The sequence below is a fragment of the Monodelphis domestica genome, chromosome 6 (genome assembly GCF_027887165.1).
Source record: "Monodelphis domestica isolate mMonDom1 chromosome 6, mMonDom1.pri, whole genome shotgun sequence".
Taxonomy (NCBI): Eukaryota; Metazoa; Chordata; class Mammalia; order Didelphimorphia; family Didelphidae; genus Monodelphis; species Monodelphis domestica.
This window is the reverse complement of record NC_077232.1, coordinates 51901609-51923545: the sequence shown is the minus strand read 5'-3', so window position 1 is coordinate 51923545 and position 21937 is coordinate 51901609. Positions and strand designations below refer to the sequence as shown.

The following is a 21937-nucleotide window of genomic DNA, read 5'->3' as shown; positions in this document are numbered from 1 at the left end:
TAGCAAGCCACAAGCAACAGACACTGCTCTGAGTAAAATGCCTTTTCCACCAAATGTGTAGGTTGTCAAAGTAAATTTAATGCTTGCAAATTCTAAACTAGAATTTAGAGATTGCATGTATGATAAGCCTTGGTAGTGCTGGCCCAGAAATCATGCAACCACTGTAACAAATGGACCTGGTGGGGAGGGAAGGGTAGTAATGGTGGCAGTTTTGGTATCCTGTCATTATTTTTTAATAGATTTTTAAAGCTCTTATAATCAATACTGGCTATTGGTTCTAAGGCAGATCAATAAGGGCCAGGCAATTGGGGTTGGGTGACTTGATAAATCACACAGCCAGGAAGTATCCGAGGCTAAATTTGAGCCCAGGACCTCCTGTCTCCAATCTACTGAATCACCAAGTTGCCTCTCTACCTCATTTTTTTTATTGGGAAATATTTTCCTTACCATATTTCCTTTACAGAGTTGTTATAAGGAAAAGGCTTTGAATGTTGCAAAGCACTCAAACTATGTGAGATACTATTAGATTACTGTTTTCTTAAAGGTTTTTAGATATGAATGAAAGAACAAATAAAATAACATTTAGTCATTTACCACACACTTATTATTTGTTGGGCACTGTGCTAATTGTCGGGGATGCAAATAAAAACAAGTGTTAAAGTCTCTGGCCTCAAGGAGATTACTTTCTAATAAGGGGAAGAAAAGAAATGATAAAATCCAGTTTTATCAGACTGACATGTTTCTATTGATTTAGATTATTACCCCACTACCTTCTCAAACTTTGTGATGGCTATATGGTTCCATAAATTCACAAAATAAAATGCATCCAAAATCATGAAGATTTTTCTTTGCTTCTTTTTGATACAGGGGGAAGGGAAGGGAATGAGCATTTATATAGCACCTATTGGACACATTTGAAAGAACTAAACAACCACCAAAATACTATTGAAAAAATTGAGGCCAGTAATGGTTAAGTGACTTTTCCTAAGTCATCTAGTTAGTAAGTACCTAATCCTGGATTTGAACTCAGGATCTCATGACTCTGTATCTAGCACTCTATCCATTATACCACCATTTGCCTAATATGCCAAGATATCACTCAGTCTGTCCATAAATTGTCTCATACTTAGCACTGTCATTTCTATTCATTTATGTCTTCAATGATTTTATCTCTGCCATTTTGGAGATACATGCCATTGTTGACTGCAGCCTACTTATGCTTTAACCTCCCCCTTCTCTTCACATAGTATATCCATTGCTCAATGAATTATTTGTAATTTGTATTGTACCAATATTATTATGATCCATTTTTGGTGCAGCCCTTCTGAAATGTAGATTTTTTTTAAAGGCAGTTTGGATTCATTTGAAAGTTCTATAGATTTACCCAACTCTGTTCTAGCTAGCTCTCTTCCTATTCTTGATTTTAGATCCATTTAACTTCCAGATATTTTTCAGTCTTAGGTCATATATCTTGGAATCAATGGTTACATGCTTTTTAGTACTGCCAGAAGTCTTTGAAATGTTTGGAAACTGTGAGAAATACCTCAGGATTAGAAAAGCCAATCATACCAATTTTTAAAATTATTGAGAAGGAAATCTGAAATTATAAACCAGTTTTCTGAAGTCTGGTTCCTGGGAGTGTACTGTTAAAGGAATGTTAATGAAAGTATCCAATGACATTTTTCTCACTTTATATTGGTGTTTTTGTATTTTTAGGCCAAATTTAAGACTTGATATTTATTTCCATTGAATCTCAATTTATTTCAAAAAGTCATATATTTTAACTTGTCAATACCTATTTGGATCTATATTCTCTTACATAACATGTAGTTATACTCCTAATTTTATGCCTTCTGTAAATTTGGTAAGCAAAAAAATACATCTATAATCTGTGTAATGATTAAAATGTTAAAACTGGGCGGGATATGGATGCCTAAAATGCTATGGGCAAATTTGTAAATGTCTAATTTTAGGTTTCAAGAGTTCTTTTTGCTTCTAGCCATTTCATCAGATATGAAACTACCCAAATATATGTTTATCTGGCCAACATATCTACATTTTTATAAGGAAAAAAAAATTTCATTAGAACCTGGTCAAAGGCCTTTTGATTCCAAAGCTTACTTCTACAGACACTCACTAAAATCTCATTTAATAGTACATTGTAGAATTTTGCCTGGAATCAAAATACAAGGTTGTTAGATTAAACCTGGAAAATCTATTTCCTTCTCTTTTTTGAAAATTGGTTCATTTACCCTTTTTCAGTCCAATAGTGTCTTTCTTATTAGCTACAGTTTTTCAAATATTCTTAAAATTGTTGACAGTGACTCAGCAATTATGTCTTCCAGCTTATTTGTGGTGCATTTGAGCCTGGTACCATGAATTCATTAAAGCTAGATAGTCTAAGGGAGCTTGACTTTGATTCCTGAGAAATTAATTCAAAGAGGACTAATTAATGTGATAATCAATAAACATCTAGACAAGTAATAAATGAAAAAAAGAGTAACTACGTAGAACTTCATCAAGAAGAGGTCATTATAGACTAGTTTTTTTTTTTTAAACAGGATTATTAAATTAGTAAATGTCAGGAAAGTGACAGATGTATTTTATCTAGATTTAAGTAAAAATGTTGATGAACATTTCATACTGTTGTTGAGAAGATGGAAAAAATATGGGTTAGACAATGATTTTAATTAGATAAATTCAGGGCAAATAGTAATTGGTTTCAATACCCATATGGCAGCAGATATCTAATATAATTCCCTAGCTATGGTAGGAGCCCTAAGCTCTCCCCTGATGTAGTCTAGGCTAGTTTTGATTTTTTTTTGTTTTGCTTTTTCTTAAAAGATATAGAAAAAAGTCCTTGGAACTTTGTTGACTCAGGGGATTAAATCCCCACTTTTTGAGTACAAAGCAGACAATAGGAACTAGAGGGGCCCTCAAATGCTTGGCTTTTAAAGTGTGAATATTGGGAATTCACATGACTAAATCAATTCAAGGTATCCTTAAAGGCTATATATATATATATATTTCTCTTACTATAACTAAATAAATCTTTTGTTAATTTTGGACTATATGTCTCGTTTTGTTATAACGTTGAACCTATTATACCAACCTTGAATCAAACCTAGTTTAAAACAACAAGGATCTGTGCTAAACCTCAACTATTTAACATATTTTTTATATTTACAATTTCTATATTTTTCAAAGGATATTGAGTCTTAGATGCTCTCCCTTCCTTCCTCCCTTCCCATCATTCCAACCCCTCCCCCTCCTTATGGAGATGGTAATCAATCTCATATAAAATTTATATGTACAATCATATAGAACATTTTTCCATATTACTTATTTTGTGGAAGAAATTTGGAATAAAAAAATTAAGAAAGTAGTGAAAAAAGTTTTCTTTCATCTGGATACAAACCTCAGTTTCTTTTTCTCTGGAAGGAAATGGAATTTTTTATCATGAGTCCTTTGGGAGAGTTTTGTATCATTGTGTTGCTGAGAATAGCTGTTATTTATTCACAGTTGTTCATTGTATAGTATTCCTCTCACTGTGTACAGTGTTCTCCTGTTTTTGCTTCAATTCATGTAAGTCTTTCCAGATTTTTCTGACCTCCTCCTGCTTGTCATTTCTTATAGCACAATAGTATTCCTTTACAATCATCTACTAAAACTTATATAGCCATTCCCCAATTGATAGATATTCTTTCACTTTTCAATTCTTTTTCCCCACAAAAAGAATTGTTTTAAATATTTTTGTACATGTAGGTCCTCCTTTTTTATATCTTTGGAAACAAACCTATTAATAATATAGCTGAGTCAAAGAATATGTAGTTTTTTTATAGTCCTTTGGGCATAGGATGAAATTGTTCTCCAGAATGATTAAATCCTTTCACAACTCCCCCAACAGTGCATTAGTGTCTCAATTTTCCCACATCCTCTCCAAATGTTGTCATTTCCCTATTCTGTCATAATATCCAATCTGATAAGTGTGGGATGGTACCTCAGAGTTGTTTTAATTTGCTTTTGTCCAATAAATAGTTATTTAGAGCATTTTTGCATGACTCTAGAGAGCTTTAATTACTCTGAAAAATGCCTGTTAATATTCTTTGATCATTTATCATTTGTGAAATGACTTGTATTCTAATATATTCTCCTCATTTCTCTAAGAATTTGATAAAGGAGGCATTTATTAGAGAGAATCACCAAAAAATTTGCACCTTTATGATTATTGCATATTATTCTTAATCCTATTTCTTCCTGTTTAGTTTCTGATGATCACCTATCTCAATGTGTCCACTTTTTTATCAGCTTTACCCCTCCCCTTTTTTATTACTGTAGAGTATGATAGATTTCCATACCTAAATGATTCTCTGTGTCCTTCCATCAATGAGCCAAGTTATGAGAATAAGATTCACATGCTCTCTTCCCCACCTCCCCCATCTTCACCTCTACTGTAAAAGCTTTTCATGACTATTTTATGTGAAAAGAAAAATTTACCCCATTCTATTCTATTTTCCATTCCCCTCCTCCCAATGCATTACTCTTTCTCATACTTTTGCCTTCTCTCTCTCCACATATATATATATATACATATATATATATATACTCTTTCTAACTGACCTAATGATAAAGTTCTTTGGAATTACAAGAATCATTTCTCATTTAAAGATGTATATAGTTTAACCTTATTCAATATTTTTATTTATTTCTCTTTGATGTTAAAAGTATTATGCTTGTATAGGAGAGTGAAATTTTTCATTGTTTTGTTATTTTCCTCAGAAATGTCTGAAAGTGCTCTAATTAATTGAATACTCATATTTTCCCCTAAAGGGATTATGCTTACTTTTGCTTGGTAAGTGATTCTTGTTTGAAGTACTAGCTCTTTTGCCCTCTGGAATATCATATTCTAGGTCCTCTAATCCTTTAATGTTGGAGCTGCTAAAACTTATTTTATCCTGAATGTGGCTCCATGATATTTGATTTGTTTCTTTTTGGCTTGCAATAGTTCCTCCTTGACCTGAGAGTTCTAGAATTTGTCTATAATATTCCTGGGAGTTATCCTTTGAGGTTTTCTTTCAGGAGGGGATTGGTGAATTCTTTCCATTTATATTTTGCCCTCATCTTCTAGAATATCAGGGCACTTTTCCTGGATGATATTTTTGAAATATAATATAATATGTAAAATAAAATAATAATGAAATGCAAAATATAATAATTCATAGATTATCTCTCCTGGATTTATTTTTGTAGGTCAGTTGTTTTTTCATTGAGATTTTTCTTCTACTTTTTCATGCTTTTGACTTTTATTATTTCTTAATATCTCATTGAGTTATTAACTTCTACTTGCTCAGTTCTAATTTTCAAGATATTATTTTCTTGAGTGAGCTTTTATACACCCTTTTCCATTTGGTTAATTCAACTTTATAAATTTATTTTCCTCAGTGAATTTGTGAACTTCTTTTTCCACATGGTCAATTCTGCCTTTTAAGAAGTTCTCTTCAGTTCATTTTGCATATCTTTACCCATTTGTCCATTTCTGCTTTTTAAGTAATTCTTCTCTTGTTTGGATTTTTTTTTTGCCTCCTTTATAAAATGGCTATTTTGTTTCTCAAGATATTAAGTTGTTCAGTATTTTTTGTTCCATCTTTACCAAAGCTGATGACTTTTTTTCATGATTTTTCTGTATAACTCTCATTGCGTTTCCCAATTTTTCTTCTACCTCTCCTACCTGATTTAAATATATATATATATATATATATATATATATACTTTCAGTTCCTCAATTAATTCTTTTTGAATCTGAAAGCAATTAATATTTTTGTTGGAGACTTTGAATAAAGTAAATTGACTTTGTTGTCTCTAATGATTTTGAGTTTTTGTCTTTCCTGTTACAAAATAGCTTTCTTGGTAGAGCTTCTTTTTATTCCCTCATTTTCCTTTTCTTTTAGTTAAACAAAAAGCTGTTAAAGTTGGACTCTGTAGCTAAGGGGGTGTTTCCAAGCTTCAGGTTCTTTGTGCATCTGTTTTCAGAACTGGTACTGGTGATCTATCTGCTTGTAGTTCTTCCAAAGTGGTATGATTTAAGGAGAGGAGTGTTTAATACTACTCTTTTCTATTCTCTGATTTGTTAGTATTCTCAAGCATTCATTTACTCCATGGAACCAGAGTCTCAGACTCCCCTATGATTGCAAGTGTTGATGTCTGCTAGGGCTCCTCTTCACCCTGAGTTTTTGCCCTAGGGCTTTGATCTGGTTTTACATATGGGTAATGGGACAGTGTCTTGCACCAAGAACCAACAAAAGGACCCCTATAATCTTTCTGAGCTATTTTCTCACTCCCTTTACCATCTGTAGTCAAGAGATTTGGAAGTCTTTGCCTTGGCATGCTGCTTTGAGCTCCACCTCTACCCAATGTACTAGATCCCTCCTGCCAGTTTTCTAAGTCATTTTGGGCTGGAAAAATTGCTTCATTTTGTCTTTTCATGGATTGTTTTGATCCAGAATTCATTCTGGGTCATTATGTCATCATATTTTTGAAGGGTAATTTGGTAAAGATCTGATGAATCCACGTACCTTCCTTGTCATCTTGGCTCTATTGCCATTTAACTTTTTTTTTCCAAACAAATAAGTTCTATAAAGGCATATTCTTAAGATTTACAGAGGGTGGCATCTGAATGGGAGGAATAGTCAGTAATATGGATGCCAAATTCAGAAACCATAGGTATCTGCATAGGCTAGACTTAAAAAATGAATAGTAGTTAATAAAATCTAAGTCAGCAGAGATAAATTTCACATTTTGTCCTTGGCCAACAAAGTCAAACTCATTGGTTAAAATGGGATAGACATGGTTATCTAGGGATTCTAAAAACATATTCAGATCTTTTACTCAAGTTTAAGATTAATTGAAATCAGCAATATAAGGTGACAGCCCAAAAAAGCTAATGCAAAGCTTGTTTTTATTAAGGTGTTTTTGTGAGCACATTAGTATGTGTGTGTTTTTATATACATTTATATATATATATATATATTTGATATATGAGAATATAGCTTTCCTCTGTCTTAGACTGTTCCTGTTATATTATGATCATTTCTAAGTGCCATTGTTTATGGAATACATCTGAGATCATTGATGTCTTTGAGTTCCTGTTACAGGAGGAGTGGTTGAAAAGCCCAGCCATATTTATCCTGGAGAAAAGAAAACTGAAGTAATGATGAAAATATTTTCAATCATATAGTTTTTTCCCCTCTTATTTGTCCTTATAATACCGAAAAGTACAGAAAACGTAAATTAGCAAATCCTGCATAAAAGTCTCACCCTGTTTCTGTAATCCATGTTGGCATGGAAATGATGAGTCATTCTATAAGACTACACTAGGAACTGTAATTTTTAGACAACTTACAGACATTAGTTTTATTATTATTATTATTTTACTATCAAAATCAGTCTTTATGTAATGACTAATTCACTGACAGTCTACTGTAGCAATTGAATTATCTGTACTGACTTTTTTGTTATAAAAGAAATGAGTAGATACAAAATACTGGTAAATAAGTGGAGAAATGTCTCAAAAGTTCCACTCAGAAACACAAAATAACATTGTTGGCAGAATGGATTTCATTATGGAGCCCTAAACAACACCAAATGAGTGATACCATGTCATAAGACATTTGTTCATCTTGCTCTGTGCTCACAGTGAGTACAAATAAACCTGCTGCCATGAAGATAATTACAATGTATGCCAGAAGCTATTAAAGAGGAATGAGAATGACAAAGAATAGACATTCTTTCAAGAACTTGACAAGATCTTCCAAATGAAGGCATCAGATTTGTTATTTGGAGATTTCAGTGGGAAATAAACAAAATGATAAAGTCTACTTTAGAAAAACTGGTTAGCAGATCAAGAAAGAAAAGGTACCAAAGTCATTTAGATTATTCAAAGAGACCTTGTGTCCATACAGCCTGAATATTTTATTTAGCAAGAGAATCACAAGATATTGCATATAGGAAGAATTCACAGACACCATTGATTCTCTCTTAATAGACAGTAAATAACTTGATACAGATGTAGAAACTTACAGAATAAAATATCTTTATGTAGTTGGAGAATTGACTAATTAGAACAAAGATTAAAGGAAATATTAAACAGAAGAAATGGGAAAGATAAAATGGTACTATTTGTAACATTGGCAATTAGACAACAATGAAGATAAGCACTTCCAACATTCCTATAAAGGTCTAACAAATTTTCAAGATTCACTGTAAAAACGATGCTGATGGAGCCTAGAAACTGACCCGAGCAATAAATACTTAATCTTACCATATAGGGAGCCATAAAAACCCCAGGGTAATGCTAATTTGGACAGCAAGTTCATTTGTTGATCTTTAATGAAGTAGAAAAGGACTGAAGAAGATCCTGAAAAATAGTTAAGAATAAGGTGAGCAATCAGAGAACATGAGATGTGATTAAGGTATTCCAAATCATTCCCCAAACATTTGGAGATGAAACTTGAAGGAAGGCAGGAAAACAATGGAAACTGAATAGAAGGAATGCTTTTTTTAGTAACAAGCTCTCTGCTTCTCATGAAGTCCTAGACTGGTGCTACATTTTTATATGAAGGTGACCACAGGTCCTCTAGCACTATCATAAAGGAGTATCTGGTAGATTCTACTAAAGTTAAAATAAATCATTGTGTCCAAACCATAACAACACATTGGAAGCCCAAAGACCAATATGAGTAAATTGAAAGAGGCTTATGACCAGGCTAGCCACAAGGGCTTGACTTTTTTCATGAATAACTATTTATGCAGACTGTTTGCTAAGATATTGAGGCAATGCTATTTTCATTGATTAGATTAATAAAAATCATGTCTTTGGTATACTTAAGCATTCCTTCCATCTTCCATTAACTCCTTACCCTGACTGATGGCAGGATGGCAGTAACTGGATTCCCAAAATCCATTACAAAAGAGCACGATCTCTAGCAATTTTGGCTCTGATTGTAAAGGCCATAAGTTCCTCCAATGATTGACTTTGAGCCTCTACCTAGAAGAATAGCTTAGCCTATTTGTAGAGGCCAGTACATAGATAATGTATATTTGTGGCCATCTCATCTACTAAAGTAGAGCAGGGAGGATTGTAGTCATGTAGAATATGCTCAAACTGATGAAATAATAGATACTGATTATCTGAATAGTCAGTATTTTTTAATCAGTGACAGTGACAGGCCCATGGAAACATCTCATCTGGGGTCTGTTTACTAACCTTTTTTTTTTTTGTAAAAGGTAGGAAATAAAGGCTAAAAAGATCATACCACTGTAAGTCTTAGATTTTCAATGGAAGCCATTTAGTCATATCCATAAATGAAAGGAACCAGAGAGTGACCAGGGGAATTTGGCCAATATCCATTTGGTCAAGTAATTTTTCTTTGTTAATTTTGGTAGCAATAATTCAGTCAATGCAGATGCTCAAAGAATGGTATTATTCTTGGAAAGGGCCATAAAGTCAGAGGTCCTGGATTTAGGTCCGAACTATCACTCTACTGGTAAGCATAAGCAAGACATTGGTCAGGTTTAGAGTTCAGGTTTTTATATGTAAAACAAAAGGGTTGAACTAGATGACTTTTGGGGTCTCTTCCAGTTCTAGTTCAGGACTTTTCTTTTTTTTTTAATTTAAATTTATGTATTTGTTTGTCACATTAAAATAAGCAAGTAACTACCTACTTCTCTCCTTCCATTCTTAACCTTTATTGAACCTTGGGCTCCATGAACAGTCTGGGGAACATTCCTCAAAATAATATATTTAAATGAAGTATTCAAAAAATAAAGGAAAGCATCATACATCTTTTGCCAGGAGATAAATAATAACCTTTGTAATTTCAAAGAGTTAATTAGTAGCAAAAATTAAACTTCTTTCTAAGATCCAAGTTTTCTTCCCCTGTACTAGCTGGGATCAGCAACCAAAGCTTGAAAGGTCTAAGAGAGAGGGGACAGATAAGAAAAAAAAAAAACAAACAAACAAATAAAAAAAAAACAATGCTTCCTCCATTAGGCAGAACTACACAAGGGAAGGGGAAAGATTTGATCAAGGTTCAGAGCTGAAAGGGAAGGAGGAAATGCCCTTCAGTCTCTAGTTTCTGGCTTCTTCCCTTGGTAGATATTATACTGATTCCTTTAGTACATTAGATGAATAAGATGTTCAGTTTCTTCTGGATTAATAAGATCTATTTATTCTTTTTGGTATTTAGGAATGGTAGGTTTGGGGTAGAAGGAAAATTGGGAAGTACCTAATTTCTATTTTCGTCCTAAATTCCCCTCAGGAGTTGAGGACTCAGGTCTGGGAACCTGAGTCCCTGTTGAGATTGTGGAGTCAGGCTGTTGTACTTTCCTGATATAGAGGGATGTACAGTTATTGAAGAGATCAATTGAATATCTTCTTGGGTGGACAGTCTCTTACCTTCCCCAAAGGGAAAAAGTCTCTCTCCACCACTACTGAGGAAGGATGACTAATCTGATTTTTTAAGATAGATGAGGAATCACCAAAGCTTGAGCTCAGCAAGTTGCTCCTCTCTCTTCCAGTTCAAAGGAGAACATCCTTTCCAACTGATGATCTGCTAGCCCCATCCCCCAGTCGACAGCAAAATTCCATTCTCTTCCTGCATGAGGATTTCCTGCAAACCAAGTCCTTGCAATGCAGTCTGTAACTCTCTCATCCACACCCCCAATCACATTATTCTATAAGTTGTCATCACCCCACCCCCTACTCCATTCTCTTTTAGCTACTGGACCATGATTTATATACTGGGTTTACAAGTTCTTTAACTGCATTAGATTAATTAAAATGCTAGACATCAACTTGAGAGTTCAAGCTCTCCTCTGGGCAGGACTGATCTTAATCCATATCTTGCAAGGGGACATCTGTCCTATGCTTAAGATCTCTCCTAAACAATATTTGACCACATTCTTTAGAATGTGTTATGGATTCATTGATCTGATAGAAATTCTTGCTTTTGTCTTCTCTAAACCCCACTTTCTTGAAGTTTAGCATTCTATCATTGAAGCCTATCACGGCACCTGAGACACAGCAGAAACTTAATAAATGCATGTTGATTGAACTACTTAGGATAATTTTTGCTTTGACGACTCCTGGTGATGTTTTGTTTTAAACTTAAAGTTTTGTATTCTGTTAAAGAAGAAGCAAAGCTACCCAATTTCTTTCTCTATTTTTTTTAAGGAAAGAAATATTCTCCATTCCTCTAGCTATTGCTGATCTCATTTTTCAGACAGCAAAACAATTTCTGCTCTTTTCTCTTTCAAGAGATGCCCTCACACATTTTCACCCCATATTCTCTTGCTTTTCTTTCTCTGGGATGGATGTGAGGACCTGAGCTCTTGGGCTCTTAAGTGTTCTTAAGATATGTAGCTACATTCCAAGCTGCAGAGAAAACAAGATTCCTTTTTCACCAGAGGCAAGTCTCTTTGTTTCATTTATTTAAACATATAAAAGAAAGATGTTTCCAGAATGAGAGAAGGGCACAAGAATAGCTCAAGCTCATGGTTTCTTATTAGACCATGTTTTCAAAATGTATTGACCTCAGGATCTCTTTACAGGCTTAAAATGTTTGACAATCCCAATTACTTTGTTACTTTACTTTGTGGGTTATTTATATTGTTATTATATGTATTATATATATATAAATATAAATATATATATATATATTTATATATATATAAATATATATATATTTATATATATATAAATATATATATATATAAAATATAAATATAAATATAAATATATATATATAAATATATATATTTATATATATTTATATTGTTATTTTCTATATTTGAAACTAAAACTTTTCATTTAGAAATATTTATTGATATCCATTTAGAATGATGATAATAAATCTATTGTTTATTAACAAATAATACATTTTAATGAAAAATAACTGTTTTCCAAAAACAATGAGGAAAAGTAGTATTATTTTGCTTTTTCACTTTTGTATTTTACAAAACTGTCTTGTATAATAAAAGAACTATATTATCATATCTACTTCCACATTTGAACTGTTGTGATTTATTATTTTGATTGAAGTATATGAATAAAAATTTGTTATACTCTAAGTAACTATAAAATAAGTTTTCTGGTATATTTTATTTTTCAAATTCTATATAAACCAGTTTTAATCATTTTGGAAATGAATATTATATTCTCTCCTTTCCCTCCTCGCACTGTGAAAAAGTAAGCAATTTGATATAGGTTATACATGAGCAGTTAGGCAAAACATTTCTATATTTACCATGTTGTACAAGAAAATACAGACAGAAAAAATGGAAAAATAAAAGTAAAAATGTATGATTCAATACACATTTAGACTTCATCAGTTCTTTCTTTGGAGGTGAATAGCATTTTTCATCAGCAGCCCTTCAGAATTGTCTTGGATCTCCATATTACTGAAAATAATTGTCTTTCACAGTTGACCATGATAAAGTATTCCTGTTACTATGGCCAGTTTCTCCTTGTTCTGCTCATTTCACTTTGCATCACTTCATGCACGTCTTTCCAGATTTTTTTTTCTATAAGCATTCTGCTTGTCATTTCTTGTAGCACAATAGTATTCCACCCAAATTATATACAAATTGCTCAGTCATTTTCAAATTGATATGTATCCCCTCAATGGAAAATTATTTTAGTTGTATCTAATTGGAGAAGTATTTTCATAGGCAAAAAAAAATGTCTTAGTATTTTTTTTACAAAATAATTTTCCCCTCACAGATCCACTAAAAAGACATGAAGAACCCTCTAGGGTCTGTGGACCACATTTCCAGACCATGCCGTACTAAAATTTGCAAGGCATTATAGATTTTCCTCAATTGAGAGTGGCACTTGCTGTTTTCCTCCTCCAGATAGATTTTTTCTTAAGTGCTTCTTTTATTAATGTTGAAAAATAGATATGGATAAAAAGAACTCCATGCCATTCATTAACTTAATGGCAGGAGGTTGATGTCTGGAACCAGAGATCTGGAAGATTAAATTTTTCTTTTCAGCTGCCTTCAGTATATTGTTTGGGGGCAACTGACTGAAAGAAATTTTCTCTAAACATGGGTAGATGAATAATGAACCTCTGCTGCTCTAATTTGGATTCATGAATGGGCCTATCACTTGGCAAACTTGATATGCTCATATACAGATAATTCATATGCGATCATGGGAGATGAATCATTGTGGAGCTGCAGGTGCTAATCTGTCTTCCTTTTCAGCTGCTTGATGTTTTAATTTGCTTATATTTAACTGTAGTATTTACAGGTTAGTCAATTGGTTAGTCTAGTAGCATTTTTAAAGTGGTTACTAAGCTGTTGGGGGATACAAAGAAAATCACCCCCTGCTCTCACACTCTAATGGGGGAAGATTAATCAATTTAAGCTCATTTGGAAGAGTTTGATTTCATTTCAAACTCTTGCAAACTTCCTCAGCTCTTGAGCTGAAGGTGTATTCACAGAGTAGTAGGAATAAAAGTGATGCATCTCACACTCAAGGACTTACTTTAGTGTCAGGAGCAAGACTCAAACTCCTGACAAATAAGGTCTACCTCAAATTGAAGATGTCTAAAATGCAGTCTCTTCTCCTTCCCCTAAAAACTGCTTCTTCTGCTTGACTTTCTTGCCTCTGTCATTTTGGCACCAGTAACCTTAACTCTTACCTTGCAATCCTTAGTGCTCTCCTAGACTCTTCCTTCCATTGCATCTCTCATAGCCAGTCACTTACCAAGTCCTGTTAATTACACCCCCACATCAGCTTCTATATTCCTCTTCTCCTTTCTTTGGTAATTGGCCCATCTTAGCTGAGACCTCCATTTCCATTCATCTGAACCATAGCAGTAAGTCTTCCTATCCCTTCCCACCAATCCATCCTTCAAATCATTGTCACATTAGATTTTTCTTTATGCATTTAGCTATTCCCATCACTGCTGCTAAAAATAAACAAATTTATGAAAAATATCATTCTTAATAAATCCCTATTTCCTTTAGAATAAAATTCCTCTAATTCAATTGCAAGTCCCTAAGATCTCTAATGCTAAACAAAATCTCCTGTGCATTGAACCACAGGCATGATTTGTACCATCCATCCCCTGCATCTTTTTTCATGCTATTTCCTATGTCTAAAGAACGAAAAGCATACTTTTTATTCTATTCCACATCAGAATAAGAATATGGAATTTACAAACACAATGTAGTATAAGATCATCTCCATTTACCCCAAATCTTACAGCACATTGTATTTATAACTCCTATAAGCTTTCTTTTTAGTTATTTTCCTTATTATGCAAATCTGAATATAATTTTCATAGAACTTAAGGAATTTAGAAAGAGACATTGGACATCATCTAAACCAAGCTTTTCATTTCAAAATGCCTGCGAAAGGGGTGGGATTTATTCCAAATCATATAGTAGTATGTAGCAGAAGTATCCTTTAAACCAAGATCCTCTTATGGCAAATCCAAGTTCTAGAAAGACCATGGTTATGGCAAATCCAAGTTCTAGAAAGACCATGGTTATGTTATCTTTAAATTTTGTACCTCTCACACCCCAGTTCCTAGGTTTAGTAAGATATTATATACACAATGACTAAATGAATGAATGGATAGATGAACTACATGTGTTTTCTTTTATTCTGATTTCTGTGCCTGATTTCATCTCTAGTCTGTTGGTCAACAAATGATTTTTCAAGCACAAAAGGAGAGAATTTAATTTTGTTAATAGATCATATTGATTAGCAGATGATGGAGATCATCTAGTTGCCTCTTTTTCACATACTGATTTTCTTTTATTTATTTTTGAAAGTTTTTTTTTCCCCACCAGATTGCATGTTGGTACAATTTTCAAGAATTGTTTTCTGGAGTTTGGCAATCTATATTCTCTCACTCTCTACAACCTTTCCCCCTTTTTTAAATAAGATAGGTAATAGGATATAGTACAGGTGTGTTATTATATAATATATATTTCCACATTCATCATGTTATGAATGGAGACCCACCAATTGTAAATTTATGACATTTATCAGCTTAACTGATTTGAAAAATAGCAAAAATTATCCAAAGATGGCTTTCAAATTTTAAATACTATAATGATGAAGATTTAATAGAATGATCGAGCCAAAAGATACCCAATAGATTATCTAGTTCAACCCTCTCATTTTACAGATGAGGAAATAGACCTCAAGAAGTTACCCAAGGTCATACCCATTAAATGGGAGAGATGGGATTTGAATCTATTGTTTCTGCCTATGTGTTAATTTTTCCTCCTACACTATATTAACTCTTCAGTGTTTCATAATTCCTATTAATTAAAAATGTATTCAGGATGGAAATATTCGTCCTGCTTAATGAGCTATTTAAAAAAAAAATTACCTCGGCCTTGATACAAAATGAGAGTTGTACTCTTATAGATAATTAGAAGGGACTCCATTGTGTAGACATCTGTTCTAGATAATATTTTTAAACTTGTGTTTTATTCACAGCTGGGCTCATGGTTTAATTTCTGGTCATTTAAAGAACACAAAAGATATAATGAAGAAAGTTCACTTTCACTTCCTTAGCTATGTTTAATTCCTTTAAACACTTTTAAAATATCAAACTATTTCCATTTACATTAGGTCAAGGAATATTACAATTGGAAGGAATCTTATATCTTAATTATACTATTTGGCATTTAGAAATCTAGTGAAGAAATTGCTGAAATTGAGTCAGGAAGGCTTGAGTTCAAATGTAGTCTTTAGCAAATTATTTAGCCAGTCAATAAATTCATTTTTTTTAAGTGCTGACCATGTGCCAGGCACATAGTTGGTAATGAGGATACTAAGAAAGGCAAAGAATAGTACCTGCCTTTATGGAAGAACAATCAAATGGGAAAAGATAATATATAAGGTGAGAAAAGCAGTTGAGAAAAGTTGGAATGCAGGAAGGTTGGGAAATGATGGGATGACTGAGATAGAGCCCTTCCTTAAATGGAGATTCTAAAAAAATCTCTTCTATATCTCCCACCTTGCTGCCCACACACAGAGGAAGTATTGAGGAAGTGTCTGTTTCAAAGTTAAATCTCTCTTGCAAGAAGATGAGTTTCTAGAGATGGCGATTAAGCCCAGGAGAACAGAAATATTTTTTGGAATAAAATCAACCAAGAAAAAACATCCTATTATTTTTGTTTCTAATCAAAATGGAGTAGGAGATGGGTTGAAAAGGGAGCGTGAGGCAATAGAAAAAACACTAGATTTCAAATAAAAGGATCTGACTTTCTTTGTCTTTTTCTGACTTATCCTCTGTCACATCACTTCTGTGGCATGCAGCAAATCACTTCAACTCTTTGTATCTCCCCTTCTTCCTCTGGCAAAATTAGGGAATCATTCATTATGCCTTTATGATGTATTTTAGAACTGTTATTTTATGAATAAAGAAACTGAATTTTATCAAAATGAAGTGATTTGCTCAAGGTCAAATCAATGGTAGATTTAAGACTAGAACTCAGATCCTTTGGTTACAGCTGAGTTGGATTTCTCACTACTTTGAGATGCCTTATTGCTTATCACTGCAACCAGACACTGAGGGAATAAAGAAAATATGATATTTTTTGTTTGAAACTGGACCACAAAATCACGTATGACATTGTTCTGAAATGTTCTCTACTGTCTAGACACAATGGACACTGATTTAATTCTCCTGATGTCTCAGTAATGGTAAATTCAAATAGCTTTACATTAACATGAAGTAAATGGAGAAAAGACTCCGCATAATTGTTTTTGCTGAGAGGACAGTGATTGGTGTACAGGTGTGTTGAATATGAATTCATTTTATATCATAACCCCAAAATAACAATGTACACCATTATATGCTAGTTACAGCTTCCCAGGCAGTCATCAATTTCCAATAGTTTGATAACATTTTAATTCTATATTCTACATGCTAATGTGTATGATCAGTCTTTCTTTTAGAATCATTATTTTCCATAGCTTTTCAGAAGGGAAAATTGCAAAGTCAAGTGCATAAAACATTTATAACGACCTTGGCTAAATTATTACCCCTCCAAACCTTAGTGTCCTAGTTACCAAATGGTGATGACATTCAATGAACTAATTATTTCATAGACTTATTGCAGACTGAATGAAAAAATGGATGGAAAAGATTTGAGGGTCATCACCAGGAACAGGGATTATACTTTCTTTGACTCAGTCCAAAATATGGAAGTAGGAACAATTGAATGAGTCATGCTGGATAGAAGAGACTGATGCAAAGGAAACTATTTTCTAATAACTAGAGTTATCCAGAAGAATAATAGTCTGTCTAAGAAATGTATGCATTTACTGAAAAAGAAGTATTTCATGAAATTGCTGACTTATTGATTGACTCATTTTCAAAAGATTATTTTTTCAAGCATTAATTCAATTAGCTGCCATCTGAGATCTCTCACTGCTGAGACATTCTGTAATTATGCTTTTGGAAGTGTTTATTTTTTTTAAATTTCTAATGTTATTTTGTTGAATGGAGATGATGATGACATTAATCCTATATAGGGTAACATAGCTAAAGAAACGATGAAGGGAACATATTCAAAGAACTGGAAGAGAACACAACCCCTATTCTCTTACATTTAAGCCATTATCTTGTCAGATATTACATTTATTCATAGACTTATAGAACATAAAATTAGAGGGAATCTAAGAGATGCTCCACTTCAATCCTTTCATTTTTTCATTAGTCAAATTTTTTAAAAAAGAATATTTTTCTTTACCTCCTTATTCCCCACTGAAAAGAAAAGAAAAACAGGAAACTTGTAACAAATACATTTAGCAAAACAATGCAAATTCTCATGTTTGCCATATCAAAAATTGTATATCTATTTCTGCATACTGAAGTCTTCACATCTTTGTCAGAAGAAGAGTAACATTCTTCATCAGTACTCTAGAACAAAAGATTATCTTTACATTGACCTGAGATTTTATGTTTCAAATTTGTTCCTTTTAGCAATGTTTTTGCAAATGTATAAATTGTTTTTCTGGATCTGCTCATTACATTCTGTATCATATCATCTATGTCTTCCATGTTTCATAATTTCTTACAGTCCAATAATATATTACATTCAAATAGCATAATTTGATTAATCATTCCTTAATTGATGGGCATTCCATAGTTTCCTTGTCTATCAAATGGGAATAATAATAACACCTACCTGCTGGGGTTGTTGGGAGAATGAAATTAGATAATATGTATATGTTTAGCACAGAACCTGGTACATAATAGTAGTTGATATATGCATGTTTGTTTTTATTATTGATTACTGTTACTATTCTTGTTATTATTAATTGAAAAGTCAAGGTTGGCTCTATGGCCAACTAGAAAAAAGACAGAGTAGGTCTGTGATAGATCCCTTCTCTCCTGCCTGCTCAAAGATAAGGAAGGAAGAACAGATAAGAGTGAACCAAAGTACTTTTGCTTTTTAGGCTGTTATATAGAGAAGAAACATGCCAGGGATCTTCTCATTTTCTATGTAGCAGCAACTTCATTTGCAAAAAAGATCAAAGAGAAGAATCCAAAAGAAGTGAGCTTTCCTATTGTTGCTCAAGCCAAGTCATGCTCTTCCACTGTAGTCATATTAAAATCCAAAGGTACTCTTTACCTTCTTCCCCAAAGGTGAAATATCAAATCTCCTAAATTTCCAATTCTGCTAAATTTCTGAGTTATAGAAGTAGCTTTGATTTTAGAGAGAATGAGTCTATCTTGAATGGAAAAGGCTTTCTCTCATCAATAAATAGAAAGCTCCTCTCTTACTGTTGCACATGGTTCATTAGGATCCTAGTTTTGAATGGAGAAAGTCATTTCAAATTCATAATAGAAAATTGCTGCCTCATTCCATGAACCCCAGGAGACCAATCAAATGTCTTCTTGAGATCTTTTATGGCGTCAGTAGTCACTTAAAATATTAAACAACCACAGATAATTTAGTTAGCACCCACTCTGTGCTAGGAACTTTCTTACAGCATTAATTAAAAACAAAGAAAGAAAAAAACTAACTCCTGACCTCAGTCATGGCAGCCCATTTTAATGGAGAAAACATGTACATAACAAAGTACATACAAATTATGTACAGATATATGAAGGAAAGACATCAGAAGTTTGTGGGAATGAGAAAAAAACTCTCTAAAAAGATGGGATTTAATCAGAGAAATGAAGAGAAGCTAAGAATGGGGATGACATGAGAATAGAGGCAGAGAGCATTCCTGGCATGCATAGAGGATAGCCAAGCATGCCTAATTATTCAGTTTCATAACATCTGTGATGCCCAGAATGATCAAAGTATGAGAGTTGGTTGGTTTTTTTTTAAGGTATTACCTTCACAAGTACCTACCAAGGACATTTAAAAAATTATGTTGTAAAATGCTAAGTCCTTTGTAAACTACAACCTAAATCTCACCTTAATTGCCAGATGTCTCTGGCAAACAGCATGTTTCTCTAAAGAGCCTCTTATTTGCCAGTTTTAGATCCCTACCACATAATTCAATTTCAAAATAATATTCCTTTTGCCCTGCTACTCCTTGCTATTTTCGTTCTAAGGAAACTTGATGGGAGGGAGCTGATGACATTATGCTCCCTCTTCAAGTGATAAAACTGGAATCAAACTGAGATTCAGCGAAGGTGGATATTTTCACCAGAATGTCTCTTGTGTCCAGAATTATACACAAAATAAGTGCCGAGGAGAAAGAGTAGCTGACCACATTCACTGCAGGGAGGTAAGGTGTCATAGTGGATGGAGTGACAGGCTTGGATTTCAACAAAGCTCCCCTTCATGAGTCCAGATGCTGCCTTGACTCTGGACAAGTTACTTAACCTTTTTGCCTCAGTTTCCTAATCTGTAAAATGAGGGAAGAAGAAAATTGCAAGCCACTCCAGTGTCTTTGCCAAGAAAACCCCAAATGGGGTCCAGAAGAATTGAACACAACTAAAAATCATTGAACAACATATTCATGATGAAGTTGAGAGAAGGGAGAAGGGGTTGAACATTTATTCTGATGAAGTAAAGATCCTTGCATAACTTATAATTGAATTGCAAAATAAATAGACAAACCAGATTTTAAAATCTATTTTACATTCATGAAATCAGAGGGTTTTCTGTACTGCCCTTAAAAAATCATAGATCACATTTCTCTGGCATCTTTAGGTTTCCCAAGGGATTTTCCTTAAAACAATACTATTAAGTTGATTATTATCATACCCACCTAACAGATGAGGAAACTGAGGGGCAAAGAAGTGACATCTTATGGTTATGTGACTTGACTGTTTTTAATGGGAGATCCACTGTTCAGGCATGTTTCCAACTTTAAAAATGATGCATCTCCCACCATTCCATGCCAACTCTTCAGCTATAAGGTAATATTCTAGTATGAATTCCAAATTTCATTATTTTATTTTCTAACTGTGGTTTTTAGAATTGTTTCTCTTTCATCATTCTACCTCTGAAATACCAGAGTGCTGAATGGTTCCTCTTCTTCCTGAGCAGAGGAAGCTGCATTTCTAGGAGTTCCTTAAACTAGTGAAATCACAGAGGAACACCAATAGTGTGCACTTCCCCCACAAAAACAAGCATATGATGACACATGGAATTCAACACTTATTACAGTTTGAAAAACATATTTAAAAGTGAATGGTTTAATTTCTAGGTAGCTAGATGACACAATGGAAAGAGAGATTGGACTGAAGTCAGAGATATGAATTTAAATTTGACTTCAGACACTTATTAGCTTTATAACTCTGGATGTCATTTTAAACTCTGCTTGCCTCAGTTTCCTCATTTGTAAAATGGAGATAATAATGGTACCTATTTCCCAGGGTCATTGTGAGGAATGAAGAGACAGCACTTACAGAAATTGCTTAGCACATTATTTGGCACATAGTAGGCATTATATAAATTTTAATTCTTATTACCATCACCATCATTATTAACTTTCCTGGTTTTATTCATTTTATCTTTTATTTCTTTAATATTTTTCTTTATCTTCTCTTTTACAGAGGAGGAAACTAAGGCCCAGAAAGAAAAAAAAGTGGCCCTAGGCCACACATTAAAGTCTAGAATAGAATCCATTTCTTCTGACCATATTTTCTCTATATTATAACAGCTTCATCTCTTTTATTCACACGTCATTAATAATTTTTAGGTCAGTAACATTTTTATTTCTTTTCTTTTTCCTTCATTAGATTTTGTAAAACTGTGTCAAAACAATTTACCTTTTTAATTATGTTTTTAATAAATCCTTGAGATTGAGCAGGTACAAAGTAGGTGTTAAGTAAGTAAACTGACTTAAAATATGTTGTATTTATATATACTTCTATAGAGACAGAGACAGAGACAGAAAGTGTCAGAGATACATATGGTGTGTATATAATTTTTTGAATTTTTTAATTTAGTTTATAAATATATATATATTTGAATTTTTATTTAATTTATAAATTATATGATTAAAATTTTAATATAGACATATTTTATGTCTATAGATATATTCTACATATATTTATAGAATATTTACATGTGTTCTTTATATGTAGAATATATACATATATTTATGTGTATGTGTGGGCTGAGTACATTATATAATCACTAAGACTTTGGTAATAAAGGCTAACCATGGGCCCAGAGAATGGTTACCTAGAACAGAATTCAAGTTTCAGTGGCTTCAAGTCCTTTATTTTACAGGTGAGGAAACTGAGTCCCAGAGGAAAAGTGATTTGCCAAAGATCAAAAACAAAAACAAATAACCACACCAAATAGTACCAAGAATTGAACTCAAGACCTCTATAGCCAAATCAGCTCTTCCTTCTCAGGAACTTAGAACTTTGGACTTGTGTTTCTATTTAAATGTTTACTTCCTGTTGAGAGTTCCCAAATCTCTCCA

The 21937-nt window shown here is 33.1% G+C and overlaps 1 protein-coding gene and 1 long non-coding RNA gene across 2 annotated transcripts in view; one reads left to right on the top strand and one right to left on the bottom strand.

Annotated features, from left to right (window-relative positions):
• LOC130455002 (uncharacterized) overlaps positions 1-10621 on the bottom strand; it is a 33338-nt gene extending 22717 nt beyond the window's left edge. Inside the window, exons 1-2 of the long non-coding RNA XR_008912768.1 lie at positions 10454-10621; positions 8318-8413 (exon numbers count right to left, since the gene is read on the bottom strand). This is a non-coding gene — a long non-coding RNA (uncharacterized LOC130455002). The remainder of the gene's footprint in view (positions 1-8317; positions 8414-10453) is intronic.
• Positions 1-21937, top strand: part of LUZP2 (leucine zipper protein 2) — a 749802-nt gene that overhangs the window by 507909 nt on the left and 219956 nt on the right. The window lies entirely within an intron of this gene.